We start from the raw sequence: 5,780 nt of genomic DNA, 5'->3' as shown, positions 1-5,780 counted from the left end.
CACAATAAAGGAACTTACCTTCGTCCAGCGATGCTCGAATCCGGAACTTGCCATTTCAGAGCAGTGGAGAGCAATGGAGACGACGAGACTGTGGAGAAGAGTAGTCCGTGAGCGTTAATGGAGAAGACGATAAATGTGAGAGAGAAACCAATTCTGAGACAGAACCAATCCTTCACATTCAAACTCAAAATGTCCAGGGATAAAAAAGGAAAACATTCTCTCTGAAAAACTCTGCATTTTTCAGACCAAATTTTTTTTAAAAAATAAAAATAAAAATAGACAATAACATGTTAACACGTGACAATGTCAAATAAGTGTCAAATTTATGGTATCAAAATAACGGGATCCTGTTATAAATTCTACACTCTCGTTTCCGGCTAAAGACAAAGATTTAACACTCTCCACTGTCCGCTCTGGTTTGCATAACATAACGCTCCTTCTTCTTTTTTCAAATATCCCTCAGCCATGGCAACAACCAAAACCTTCTCCAACCTCCACCTCCTCTCCGCCGCAATCTACTTCATCATCATCTCTCTCCTCGCCGTGCTTCTCTGGCTGGCCCTCACACCCCACGCCCTGCGCTTCCAACTAACGTCCCTCGTCGTCACCTCCCTCGCCACCAACACTGGCGCCGAGTTAACAGCGAAGTTCCACGTTAATGCCGTTCTCAGTAACCCTAACTTCGCGCTCTCCGTCTGCTACGAGACCCTCCACCTCGCGCTCCTTTTTGACAACCTCACCATCTCTGCCACCCCGGTCCAACCGCTCCCGTTCTCCACCGCAGCCCAGACAGACACCCCAGTCCGAGCCCGGTTCTCAGTCGCCCACAGGCCGTTCCCCAACGGCATCGTGAGAGGAATCATTGAGCAGCGCGGTGGTGGTTCGGTATCCTTCGGAGTCGCGGTTCTCGCTCGGTTTAGGTTCACTTGTGGCACATTGGGCACAAGAGTTCGAACTCTGAGGCTTGAGTGTTACCCGTTGCAGGTTGCGTTCCCTCCCCGCAACCACGGCACTGGAAGCTTGGTTGCTCCTTCTCATTGTTATGCAGTATGATGCAATACCCACCTGGGTCTGCTTTTTACATTGTTACTCTTCACCCTGTTCATCATAATAAAGAGGCAACAGTATTTTTTGTTGTATTGGGGAAATACATGCTTGCTTACACTTAAGTTGATATGAAGTTCATTGCTCATGAAGTTCACGAGACACAGAATCTTATGTTGATATGAATAGTGCTGAAAATTAATCACTACCTTGGGTGGTTTGAAAAGTCACAGGCTTATATGATGAGACAGCCACATGGAGAAAATAAGATCATTGAGACTTGATAGCCTCTGATAGCAAACTCTGCTTATAATTATAATCACATTTAACAAATGTCTAGTAAATCTTATTTTTCCAAGTAAAATATACCATGAGTTTTGCATCCACCAGTTCAAGATTCATTTCAACATCTCTACAGAAATTACCTCTTAATTCTCATTTTGTATATATGGATTATCTCCGGTATAGACTAGCAATGATGATGTTGATACTAGACTCATGGCTATGTTTCTTATTCAATAACGGGAAAAACAAGATTTATAAAACATTTTGTTATTACGCAAGACAGAACTGGTATGAAAATCCAGCCAAGTCTCCCACCAGATAGATTTTGGGGAGCATGTATTACACAGCACACAGAATGTTTTGTCTGCTCTTCACAGAAATAAATTCATCATTAATGGATACGTAGATTTTGAAGCATTTTAGTAAAAAATTTCTATGCACATTTATTCCACAATTATATTACCTGGGATTTTTTTTTTCTATTTTCGTTACTTTCTATACTTTACAAATAGTTTTACAATTTTTTGCATAAAAAAGTCTTTTTCTATGATACAGATAGACTAAAAGGTGTCTCCATGTGTGGAGAAACATATCATACAATAGCTCATAGCCATCAATTCTAAAAATACAGAGGGAAATATACATAATCAATCTTTCTGTCATCAAGTCTGATTCATACCTACCAGTATGACAACAACACAAACATACATTGACTGCATCTAAAGTCACCCAAACATCTTAGATTTTATGCTTCTTAATAAACAATAATCAATAAAAATTCCCAATTTTAAGTTTTAGGGTTTTGAAATTATAGGAATTGACCTTAATTTAGTTCCTTAATTATATACTCCATTTTCCAACTGCACTCCAAATCTATGTATCACAATCAACAGTTAATTGAATGGCACAGAAACATAAAAAATTTTGTTTCCTCTTATTTATTGTTATAAAAAGGTTGAAGAACAACGATGTACAAAGCACAATCATGTGGAGATTGCACGACATAAATCATATATTAATTAATCTACACGGCACTGGGAAGGAGCGACCAACATTCCAATGTCGGTTTCGTTGCCGACGTTGTACTCAGGAGAGAACGTAACCTGCAAAGGGTAGCACTTTAAAGACAAAAAGTGAGGCTTGGAACCTATGCCACCAAACACGTACTTAATCCACGCTTGTAAAGTGATTTCAAAATTGACCGAACCATGAACACGCCGTTGCGCCGCGACTTCCCCGAACACTTTCTGGGTGTCCACCGAGAACTCAACTTGGAACGGGAGGTTGATCTGGATTCCATTCGAGAGATGAGGCGGTTCCAGCTGGACAGAAGCGACCGAGGAGTGGTTGAACCACAGCTCGAGATGCGGATTCTTGTACCATACGGCCAGCACAGCATTAGGGTTTTGCATAAGGCCCTCGAAGTGGAAGAAGACCGATTGCTTTTGCTGCGCCGTAGCGTTCATCGGCAAAGAGGTCACAGTGAGGGACGTTACTTCGAAGGAGGGAAGGTGGGGTGTGAAGACGATACACAGGAGAATGATGGTCATCCCCAAGAGGCAGATGATGACCATGGCAGCGCCGATGTGGAGGAGTCTGACGTAGAGGTCACGGTTGTTCATGTTCATCGGCATGGTGAGTTTGTAACGGTAGAAAAGCAGATGAGAATGGGGAGTTTTGCACGAAAACGGTTCTTGTTGAAGGTATTGGAAAGCAGGGAGAAGGATGTTGCAGAGAATTGGGAGAGAGAAAGCTATGCTTTTTAAGAAGAAAAGAGTGCGTAGATAACAAGCTTGATCAAGGGCTCTCTTTATACTACCAATCCTCGCTTCATCAATGTTCAAAACGGTAGTTTCTCTTCTGCAAGAAGAAACAAAAACTACAATGGAGAGTGCTGAATCAAGAGTTTCTTTCCCTGATTTTCTGCAGTTTTTGCATGAACTTTAGCGACAAGGAGTAAAAGCATGACACTGTTTTGTGTTAGAAAACGAAAACTAACATTAATGGTTTTAACACCATGTTTTTAATGATGACAGTGATGATGTATAGAGAACCGCGTTTGTGATTGTCAGTCATAAATCACATAGGTTAAATAATTATCACTATGCATTAATGCTGAGTGCTTAGTAATTGCTATCTATTAAATGTTCTATTAATTGTTATAATCACTCTGCATTTAATGTCCTTCTATTTTATAAGTTTATTATTATGATAAAATGTATTTTTTCAACTTTGATTATTTTAAAGATAAGAAAGTAGAGAAATGCAATTTAATTTTAATTTAAAAATTAAAGTTCATAAATCTAGCAAATGTATGCACTGAGACTTTGCTATTTACACTAATTGTTTTTGTTTTGACTTTAGCCATTTCCTAAATTAAAATACAATACAGTGAAAAAATATTTGTTTTACTTTTTGCTTTCCTTTTATAAATTTAATATTAAAAATATAATTTATAATCCATATAACTACAAAATTTCAGCACGAATTATAAGGTTTAAGAAAAAATATTTAAAACATATAATTCATTCAAAAAGAATCTAATTGTTAGAAAAAAAGAATATTTTTTTCCAAAAAAGTGAAAATACTTTTTATTACGCTCGACTTTAATAAATTTCTAAATTTATTATACTATATTTTATCCTTTTGGTCTTTAAAGAAAAAAAATACTTCTTTTCTATTCTTATTTGTTTTCTAAACTTAGATAAACATTAACATGTAAACATATGATCAAAACTAATACGTTTTCTGATAGCAAAATACTTATTTCGAAATCCATTTTCATTGTTATTATCTTTATATATATATATATATATATTTGTTAATTTACGTAAAGTGATTTTATAGTTGGTACATTTTAGCAAAGTGTATCAAATTTTAAATTATAAAAATATCTCCGTTTAAAAAAACATACTTTAAATATAAGGGTATTTTAATAATTTTAAAATTTAATTTAAATAAAATATTAAAAAAAAGATAGTTATTCATTAATTGTTTTTTAAAATAAAAAATAAAAGAAAGATAGTTATTTTCCATTACTTAAGCAATATTTTTAATTATAACATTTTTAAATAGATATAATTTTTATAGTTATGTTGTTTTTTAAAAATGGATGAATCACATTCATAGACAACATATTTTCCATGACTTAAAAGGAATATCTTTTGTAATTTTTATTTCTATGACTTTATAGAACGGTTTGGATTTATATAACCCATCTGGGTTAAAAAACAACTACCTTTTATTTTATTTTTTATTTTAAAAAACAACTACCTTTTAAAAAATATATAATAAAAGTTAATAATTTCTCTCGGACCAATCAGAATTTTTAATAACTACCTTTTATTTTTTATTTTAAATTAAATTTTAAAATTATTAAAATATTTTTAGATTTAAAGTTGATTTTCTTTTGACAGAAACATTTTTATAACTTAAAACTTTATATTTTACTAAAATGTACCAAGCGAAAAACCCTAAATTAGCATATTCATATATATATATATATATAATATTTGAAAAAGTATTATATTTTTTTTAATATCATCATCTGCAACTTTTGAGTCTTATGTTATTTATGGTGCTAAACGATGTTTTGGTGTGGATTGTTATCATCTCAACCTACAAATAATATCTTTTAATGTATTTCTTTACTTTTTTGTAAATTCTAAAAAGAAGAATGTGTTCTCCAAAAGTATATAACTTGAAATAGTTGGAGAAAGTCTGATGTGTCGGTTGGTTTTTTTCTTTAGTAATAAGAAATTTTCAAATATGTGTTTTTGAAGAAAGTGCTTTTTTTTTATTTTATTTTTAATGATAATTCTCCTAAAATTTTCATAAAAGAATTTATTATATTTATAATTTATCATCATGTCTTTCTAGAAGAATGACCTGTCATTAATTTAAGTCATTAAATCTTTTTTTAGGAATGGAAGAAAATAGTAAATTCAAATAAATATTCACAATTAATAGTAAGTTAGTGATTAATTTAAGTCATTAAATAATTTTGTTTACTAATGAAAGAAAGTAGCAAATTTAAATAAATATTAACGATTCTAAATAGTAATATTTATCACTGGATGTGTATCCTTCTAGATAGACTAAATTATCTTTCTTAGGAAGCATGCATACATTTCTTTCATTTAATGGTAATTTGACACAACAAAACGGAATACATGCTAAAATCACTACAAAGCACTATATTTAAATATAATTACTATAAAAACTATACTAAAACTGATTTTTAATTAATTGATGGTGTAAAATATCTTACATAAACAACTGTATCCAATGAATTTGAAGTTCAAAAAATATCCATTGAACTCATTTGGATAATTATTATTAATTTGCAAAGTAATGTCAATTGTTTCTTCTTAATTGTGTTTGAAGAAAGGTCACAAAGACACTGAGTTAGAACTATAACACTGACAAAAGGGAGCCATATTTTGATTGAT

This window comes from Vigna radiata, chromosome 8 (genome assembly GCF_000741045.1).
Source record: "Vigna radiata var. radiata cultivar VC1973A chromosome 8, Vradiata_ver6, whole genome shotgun sequence".
Taxonomy (NCBI): domain Eukaryota; kingdom Viridiplantae; phylum Streptophyta; class Magnoliopsida; order Fabales; family Fabaceae; genus Vigna; species Vigna radiata.
This window is presented reverse-complemented; position numbering follows the sequence as displayed.